Source organism: Bombus pascuorum, unplaced genomic scaffold (genome assembly GCF_905332965.1).
Source record: "Bombus pascuorum unplaced genomic scaffold, iyBomPasc1.1, whole genome shotgun sequence".
NCBI lineage: Eukaryota > Metazoa > Arthropoda > Insecta > Hymenoptera > Apidae > Bombus > Bombus pascuorum.
Window position 1 is genome coordinate 226,726 of NW_026869754.1, and position 11,572 is coordinate 238,297.

The following is an 11,572-nucleotide window of genomic DNA, read 5'->3' on the forward strand; positions in this document are numbered from 1 at the left end:
TATAACGTTATTGAGTATTACCTTATAACGTATAACGTTATATCCTATTACGTACTAACGTATAACGTTATATTCTATTACGTACTAACGTGTAACGTTATATAGTATTACCTGATGACGTATAACGTTATATACTATTACGTACTAACGTATAACGTTATATACTATTACGTACTAACGTATAACGTTATATCCTATTACGTAATAACGTATAACGTTATATGGTATTACGTACTAACGTATAACGATATATACTGTTACGTACTAAGGTATAACGTTATATACTATTACGTACTAACGTATAACGTTATATACTAGTACGTAATGACGTATAACGTTATATACTAATACGTAACAACGTATAACGTTATATACAAATACGTAATGACGTATAACGTTATATCCTATTACGTACTAACGTATAACGTTATATTCTATTACGTACTAACGTATAACGTTATATACCAGTACGTAATGACGTATAACGTTATATACTAATACGTAACAACGTATAACGTTATATACAAATACGTAATAAAGTATATCGTTATACACTATTACGTACTAACGTGTAACGTTATATAGTATTACCTGATGTCGTATAACGTTATATATTATTACGTAATAACGTATAACGCTATATACTATTACGTACTAACGTATAACGTTATATACTAGTACGTAATGACGTATACCGTTATATACTAATACGTAACAACGTATAGCGTTATATACTATTACGTAATAACGCATAAAGTTATATACTATTACGTAATGACGTATAACGTTATATCCTATTACGTAATAACGTATAACGTTATATGCTATAACGTACTAACGTATAACGTTATATACTGATACGTACTAACGTATAACGTTATATACTATTACGTACTAACGTATAACGTTATATACTAGTACGTAATGACGTATAACGTTATATACTAATACGTAACAACGTATAACGTTATATACTATTACGTAATAACGCATAAAGTTATATACTATTACGTAATGACGTATAACGTTATACTATTATGTAATGACGTATAACGTTATTGAGTATTACCTTATAACGTAAAACGTTATATCCTATTACGTACTAACGTATAACGTTATATTCTATTACGTACTAACGTGTAACGTTATATATTATTACGTAATAACGTATAACGCTATACACTATTACGTACTAACGTATAACGTTATATACTAGTACGTAATGACGTATAACGTTATATCCTATTTCGTACTAACGTATAACGTTATATTCTATTACGTACTAACGTGTACCGTTATATAGTATTACCTGATGACGTATAACGTTATATACTATTACGTACTAACGTATAACGTTATATACTATTACGTAACAACGTATAACGTTATATCCTATTACGTACTAACGTATAACGTTATATTCTATTACGTACTAACGTATAACGTTATATAGTATTACCTGATGACGTATAACGTTATATACTAATACGTAGTGACGTATAACGATATATACTATTACGTAATAACGTGTACCGTTATATACTAATACGTAATATCGTATAACGTTATATACTATTACGTAATGACGTATAACGTTATACTATTATGTAATGACGTATAACGTTATTGAGTATTACCTTATAACGTATAACGTTATATCCTATTACGTACTAACGTATAACGTTATATTCTATTACGTACTAACGTGTAACGTTATATAGTATTACCTGATGTCGTATAACGTTATATATTATTACGTAATAACGTATAACGCTATATACTATTACGTACTAACGTATAACGTTATATACTAGTACGTAATGACGTATAACGTTATATACTAATACGTAACAACGTATAACGTTATATACTATTACGTAATAACGCATAAAGTTATATACTATTACGTAATGACGTATAACGTTATACTATTATGTAATGACGTATAACGTTATTGAGTATTACCTTATAACGTATAACGTTATATCCTATTACGTACTAACGTATAACGTTATATTCTATTACGTACTAACGTGTAACGTTATATAGTATTACCTGATGACGTATAACGTTATATACTATTACGTACTAACGTATAACGTTATATCCTATTACGTACTAACGTATAACGTTATATACTAATACGTGCTAACGTATAACGTTATATACTATTACGTGCTAACGTGTAACGTTATATAGTATTACCTGATGACGTATAACGTTATATACAATTACGTACTAACGTATAACGTTATATTCCATTACGTACTAACGTGTAACGTTATATAGTATTACCTGATGACGTATAACGTTATATACTAATACGTAGTGACGTATAACGATATATACTATTACGTAATAACGTGTACCGTTATATACTAATACGTAATATCGTATAACGTTATATACTATTACGTAATGACGTATAACGTTATACTATTATGTAATGACGTATAACGTTATTGAGTATTACCTTATAACGTATAACGTTATATCCTATTACGTACTAACGTATAACGTTATATTCTATTACGTACTAACGTGTAACGTTATATAGTATTACCTGATGACGTATAACGTTATATACTATTACGTACTAACGTATAACGTTATATCCTATTACGTACTAACGTATAACGTTATATACTAATACGTAATATCGTATAACGTTATATACTATTACGTACTAACGTATAACGTTATACACTATTACGTAAAGACGTATAACGTTATATACTATTATGTAATGACGTATAACGTTATTGAGTATTACCTTATAACGTATAACGTTATATTCTATTACGTACTAACGTGTAACGTTATATAGTATTACCTGATGACGTATAACGTTATATACTATTACGTACTAACGTATAACGTTATATTCCATTACGTACTAACGTGTAACGTTATATAGTATTACCTGATGACGTATAACGTTATATCCTATTACGTAAGATCGTATAACGTTATATCCTATTACGTGCTAACGTATAACGTTATATACTATTACGTGCTAACGTGTAACGTTATATAGTATTACCTGATGACGTATAACGTTATATACAATTACGTACTAACGTATAACGTTATATTCCATTACGTACTAACGTGTAACGTTATATAGTATTACCTGATGACGTATAACGTTATATCCTATTACGTAAGATCGTATAACGTTATATACTAATACGTACTAACGTATAACGTTATATACTATTACGTACTAACGTATAACGTTATATACTATTACGTACTAACTTATAACGTTATATACTATTACGTACTAACGTATAACGTTATATACTATTATGTAATGACGTATAACGTTATTGAGTATTATCTTATAACGTATAACGTTATATCCTATTACGTACTAACGTATAACGTTATTATCTAATACGTACTAACGTGTAACGTTATATAGTATTACCTGATGCCGTATAACGTTATATACTATTACGTACTAGTTCCCTTTCGACTGTCGAAGAGTGTAGACGTGCCTTGTGCCCGGAGCGGTCTCTCCGTCGAAATCGGACGTGGAAAAAAGTGCCCCCGAAAGTGCGAACAGCGGGGAAAACAAAACAATGCAACGAGTGCCACCGCTCAGGATATCAAACAACGGTGAAACATACGCCATATACAAAACCATGGAAACCCATGAATGCACAGAAACCGAAATGGATATGACTCAGATGAGTGACGAGAGAAACACCACCAACAACGATCTGACACAACAAGACGAAAGCTGGAAGCTCGTAACTCCCAGCAAAAGAAGAAAAATTACAACAAACGCAAATACTAGGAGGGCTGCAGAAACAGTAAGTAAGCAGTGGCTCCAAGAAATCCCACTACAAAACCCCTTCAGCATACTACCACAAGAGAAGGAACCAGAAACAACTGAAACAACTGAAAAACCAATAACACACAACCCCAAACCACCGCCAATATACATCGATGCGCAAATAATAGACCCCCTCCTCGAACTGCTAAACAATACGGCAGGCAAAGAAAACTACTCAATAAAACAATTAAAACTGGACCAGGTAAAAGTGCAAACCAACGCCCCAGAAACCTACAGAAAAGTGGTAAAAGTGCTAAAAGAAAAAAACGCCGGGTACCACACCTACCAGCTCATAACTGACAAAAGCTATAAAGCAGTTATCAGAGGGCTACACCCAAGAACAAACACAAGCAACATATGCGACGAACTAGCCAAAATCGGACACCAGGTAAGAGCAATAAACAACATAACGAGATTTGACACCAAACAACCACTACCGCTGTTCCTAATAGAACTAGAACCGAACAAAAACAACAAGGAAATCTATGACATTAAACAAATCTTAAACACAATAATCACAGTCGAACCACCCAGACAAAAAAAAGACATACCTCAGTGCATGCGGTGCCAACAATATGGGCACACAAAAAATTACTGCAACAGAAACCCGGTGTGCGTCAAATGCGCAGGAAAGCACCTGACAACTTACTGCCCATATACGGGAAAAATAAAAGAGGTAAAGTGCTACAACTGCAACGGAAACCACCCAGCCAGCTACAAAGGCTGCCCAGCCAGAAAAATACTCCAACGTAAATTGTTTCCGCCGCTTAGAAGCAGGACATATAACTACCACCACACACAACAAGACAGGGCAGAAGCTGAGACACCAATTAAAGTACAGTACGTAATGAACAACAACCACAACAATATCAACACCACTGGCAGTCGAAGCTACGCGCAAGCAACCAAGGAAGTAACACCCGTAGCCAACCAAAACCACAACAACAACACCAACGACGCTACAGAAATAAAAGAACTATTAAAACAATCCATCAAAAGCACCGACATGTTAACAAGAACGATAAGCGAACTAAACGAAGCATTCAAGCAGCAATCATTACAAATCACAGCTATGATACAACTGATAACAACCATGCTAAGCAAAAAGTAAAAACGGACATACTAAAAATAGCTGCCTGGAACTCTAACGGTCTACAACAAAGGGCCATTGAAACCAAAGCATTCCTATACCACAACAACATAGACATACTACTTGTATCGGAGACGCATTTCACAACAAAAAGCTACACAAAAATACCGCACTATACCATATACGATACCAAGCACCCCTCAGGAAAAGCACACGGAGGAACCGCAGTGATAATAAGAAACGATATTAAACACCACCTACACAGTCAAGTTAGTAAAGAACACATACAAGCAACTACCGTTACCGTACAAACTAGCAGCAACCGTCTACAGCTGTCAGCAGTATATGCACCACCGCGACACAAAATTACAACACAAATGTGGGAAGAATACTTCCAACAACTAGGCGACAAGTTTATCGCAGCAGGAGACTACAACTCAAAGCACACAACATGGGGATCAAGAATCACTACACCTCGAGGCAGAACCCTGGAAAAACACATCAGGAAAAACAATCTCAATATATTATCCACAGGAAGACCGACATACTGGCCGACAGACCTGAGCAAAATCCCTGACCTACTCGACTTTGCAGTCACAAAGGGATTAAACGGAAATAAAATAAATATAGCATCCAGCCTCGAGCTTAGCTCCGACCATACACCCATAATAATAACATACAGAAACAAGCCAATACTCTACAACAACTCAGAGACGCTATGCAACAAATCCACTAATTGGCAAACCTTCAAAGAAATAATCGAGAGCAAAATCAACTGCAACATCCCACTGAAAACGCCCCAACACATCGAACAAGCTGTAACAACACTTACAGAAACTATACAAGAGGCAGCACGGGCAACCACAAAACCAGAAACTACCACTAGACAAACAAAACAAATCCCATCTGACATCCTCGAAAAAATTAGAGATAAAAGAAAAGCGAAAGCAAAATGGCAAAAACATAGAACAAAAGAAAACAAAAAACACCTAAACAAACTTGCAAAGGAAATAAAAAACAAAATAAAAGAGCACAACAACAACGAATTCACAAAGTTCATAGAGTCACTATCTGCACACGAGAACTACAACTACTCACTATGGAAAGCCACAAAAAAAATAAAGAAGGCGATAAAACCAGCCCCAGCAATCAGAAAAGCAGACAACACATGGGCAAGAAGCAACGAAGAGCAAGCCGAAGAATTTTCCATCCACCTATGCAACACATTTACACCACACAACATCAATAACAGCAACCACAATAGCCATACGGACGACGACGCGATAGCCACTAGCACTGCAATCGACAAGCAATACACCATACCCAAAACAACAGCACAAGAAATAAGAAACATAATAGAAAAAACAAAAAACAACAAAGCACCAGGAATCGATCTAATCAATGGCAAAATATTGAAAAACCTCCCTCCAAAAGCGATACGGTTAATTACAATAATATTCAATGCAATACTAAGAATACAATATTATCCTGCATTATGGAAACAGGCACAAATCATAATGTTACCCAAACCAGGCAAAGACCCACATGAAGCAACATCCTACAGACCAATATCACTACTCCCCGTGCTCTCCAAAATACTAGAAAAAGTAATATACGCCCGACTAAAACCAATAATAGAGAAGGAAAAACTAATACCAGACCATCAATTTGGATTCAGAAATAAACACTCCACCATAGAACAAATGCACAGGCTTGTCAACGAAATAATACACACAATAGAAAACAAACAATATTGTACAGCCCTATTCATGGACATAGAGAAAGCTTTCGACAAAATAAACCACGAAAGCCTAATACAAACAATCAAGAAACAATTCCCGGAAAAAATATACCAAATAATAAAATCATACATAAGCAACAGAACCTTCACAGTAAAAATCAAGGACGCACACTCCGAAGCAAAAGACATCAAAGCAGGTGTTCCACAAGGAAGCGTCCTAGGACCCATACTATACACATTATACACGGCCAACATTCCAACAACTACCAATAGCAAAATACTGACATTCGCGGACGACACAGCCGTGCTAGTCAGGCACACTAACCCTGTAATAGCAGCCACAATACTACAAGAGCACATCACAAAAATAGAAAAGTGGCTACAGGACAAACAAATCAAAGCTAACCCTGACAAATGCAACCACATTACATTCACATTGAGAAAACAGATAACACCAAACATCTTCCTGAACGGCACGCAAATAACACAAACAAGGCAAGTCAAATACCTTGGACTTCACATAGATACACACTTCACATGGAAACAGCACATCAAATCAATAATAGACAAGATACAGATAGCAAGGAGACAAATGTACTGGCTAACAAGCCGAAAATCCAAACTAAGCACAGAAAACAAACTGAAAATATACAAAATAATCATAAAGCCAATCTGGACATACGGAATTCCACTATGGGGAACAGCAGCAATGAGCCATATAAACAAAATAGAAACAATCCAAGCCAAAATCCTTAGAACAATGGTAAACGCCCCGTGGTACGTTAGAAACGAGGACATAAGGAAAGACCTCGGAATACCAACGGTCAAGGAGGAGATTACCAGATTCGCAACAAGATACAGAACAAGAATAGAAACACACCCGAACCATCTGGCAGCTGAAACGTGCAACACAACAAACATCGTAAGAAGACTAAAAAGGAAACACCCAATAGACCTCATAAAAGATATAACATAGAAAAAACGAAGCTGGCACCCCGCTGGGGGTAGCCGCCCACATGCTATATTATTTTTTATTTATATTTTTTTTCTTCACCAACAAGATATAACACTTTACCAAATGTCCGCAAGGACAAATTGTAAAATAACCAAAATAAAATAAAAAAAAAAAAAAAAAAAAAAAAACTATTACGTACTAACGTATAACGTTATAAACTAATACGCAATGACGTATAACGTTATATACTATTACGTACTAACATATAAGGTTATAAACTAATACGTACTAACGTATAGCGTTATATACAATTACGTGCTAACGTATAACATTATATACTATTACGTGCTAACGTGTAACGTTATATACTATTATGTACTAACGTATAACGTTATATACTAGTACGTAATGACGTATAACGTTATATACTAATACGTAACAACGTATAACGTTATATACTAATACGTAATAACGTATATCGTTATACACTATTACGTAATAACGTGTAACGTTATATAGTATTACCTGATGTCGTATAACGTTATATACTATTACGTACTAACGCATAACGTTATGTACTATTACGTACTAACGTATAACGTTATATACTCTTACGTACTAACGTGTAACGTTATATAGTATTACCTGATGACGTATAACGTTATATACTATTTCGTACTAACGTACAACGTTATAAACTAATACGTACTAACGAATAACGTTTTATACTATTACGTACTAACGTATAACGTTATATACTAATACGTAATATCGTATAACGTTATACACTAATACGTAATATCGTATAACGTTATATACTATTACGTACTAACGTATAACGTTATACACTATTACGTGCTAACGTGTAACGTTATATACTATTATGTACTAACGTATAACGTTATATACTAGTACGTAATGACGTATAACGTTATATACTAATACGTAATATCGTATAACGTTATATACTATTACGTACTAACGTATAACTTTATACACTATTACGTAAAGACGTATAACGTTATATACTATTATGTAATGACGTATAACGTTATATACTATTACGTACTAACGTGTAACGTTATATAGTATTACCTGATGACGTATAACGTTATACTATTATGTAATGACGTATAACGTTATTGAGTAGTACCTTATAACGTATAACGTTATATCCTATTACGTACTAACGTATAACGTTATATTCTATTACGTACTAACGTGTAACGTTATAAACTAATACGTAATGACGTTTAACGTTATATACTATTACGTACTAACGTATAACGTTATATCCTATTACGTACTAACGTATAACGTTATATACTAGTACGTAATGACGTATAACGTTATACACTAATACGTAACAACGTATAACGTTATATACAAATACGTAATGACGTATAACGTTATATACTATTACGTAATGACGTATAACGTTATACTGTTATGTAATGACGTATAACGTTATTGAGTATTACCTTATAACGTATAACGTTATATCCTATTACGTACTAACGTATAACGTTATATTCTATTGCGTACTAACGTGTAACGTTATATAGTATTACCTGATGACGTATAACGTTATATACTATTACGTACTAACGTATAACGTTATATACTATTACGTACTAACGTATAACGTTATATCCTATTACGTAATAACGTATAACGTTATATGCTATTACGTACTAACGTATAACGATATATACTGTTACGTACTAAGGTATAACGTTATATACTATTACGTACTAACGTATAACGTTATATACTAGTACGTAATGACGTATAACGTTATATACTAATACGTAACAACGTATAACGTTATATACAAATACGTAATGACGTGTAACGTTATATCCTATTACGTACTAACGTATAACGTTATATTCTATTACGTACTAACGTATAACGTTATATACCAGTACGTAATGACGTATAACGTTATATACTAATACGTAACAACGTATAACGTTATATACAAATACGTAATAAAGTATATCGTTATACACTATTACGTACTAACGTGTAACGTTATATAGTATTACCTGATGTCGTATAACGTTATATATTATTACGTAATAACGTATAACGCTATATACTATTACGTACTAACGTATAACGTTATATACTAGTACGTAATGACGTATACCGTTATATACTAATACGTAACAACGTATAGCGTTATATACTATTACGTAATAACGCATAAAGTTATATACTATTACGTAATGACGTATAACGTTATATCCTATTACGTAATAACGTATAACGTTATATGCTATAACGTACTAACGTATAACGTTATATACTGATACGTACTAACGTATAACGTTATATACTATTACGTACTAACGTATAACGTTATATACTAGTACGTAATGACGTATAACGTTATATACTAATACGTAACAACGTATAACGTTATATACTATTACGTAATAACGCATAAAGTTATATACTATTACGTAATGACGTATAACGTTATACTATTATGTAATGACGTATAACGTTATTGAGTATTACCTTATAACGTATAACGTTATATCCTATTACGTACTAACGTATAACGTTATATTCTATTACGTACTAACGTGTAACGTTATATATTATTACGTAATAACGTATAACGCTATACACTATTACGTACTAACGTATAACGTTATATACTAGTACGTAATGACGTATAACGTTATATCCTATTTCGTACTAACGTATAACATTATATACTATTACGTGCTAACGTGTAACGTTATATACTATTATGTACTAACGTATAACGTTATATACTAGTACGTAATGACGTATAACGTTATATACTAATACGTAACAACGTATAACGTTATATACTAATACGTAATAACGTATATCGTTATACACTATTACGTAATAACGTGTAACGTTATATAGTATTACCTGATGTCGTATAACGTTATATACTATTACGTACTAACGCATAACGTTATGTACTATTACGTACTAACGTATAACGTTATATACTCTTACGTACTAACGTGTAACGTTATATAGTATTACCTGATGACGTATAACGTTATATACTATTTCGTACTAACGTACAACGTTATAAACTAATACGTACTAACGAATAACGTTTTATACTATTACGTACTAACGTATAACGTTATATACTAATACGTAATATCGTATAACGTTATACACTAATACGTAATATCGTATAACGTTATATACTATTACGTACTAACGTATAACGTTATACACTATTACGTGCTAACGTGTAACGTTATATACTATTATGTACTAACGTATAACGTTATATACTAGTACGTAATGACGTATAACGTTATATACTAATACGTAATATCGTATAACGTTATATACTATTACGTACTAACGTATAACTTTATACACTATTACGTAAAGACGTATAACGTTATATACTATTATGTAATGACGTATAACGTTATATACTATTACGTACTAACGTGTAACGTTATATAGTATTACCTGATGACGTATAACGTTATACTATTATGTAATGACGTATAACGTTATTGAGTAGTACCTTATAACGTATAACGTTATATCCTATTACGTACTAACGTATAACGTTATATTCTATTACGTACTAACGTGTAACGTTATAAACTAATACGTAATGACGTTTAACGTTATATACTATTACGTACTAACGTATAACGTTATATCCTATTACGTACTAACGTATAACGTTATATACTAGTACGTAATGACGTATAACGTTATACACTAATACGTAACAACGTATAACGTTATATACAAATACGTAATGACGTATAACGTTATATACTATTACGTAATGACGTATAACGTTATACTGTTATGTAATGACGTATAACGTTATTGAGTATTACCTTATAACGTATAACGTTATATCCTATTACGTACTAACGTATAACGTTATATTCTATTACGTACTAA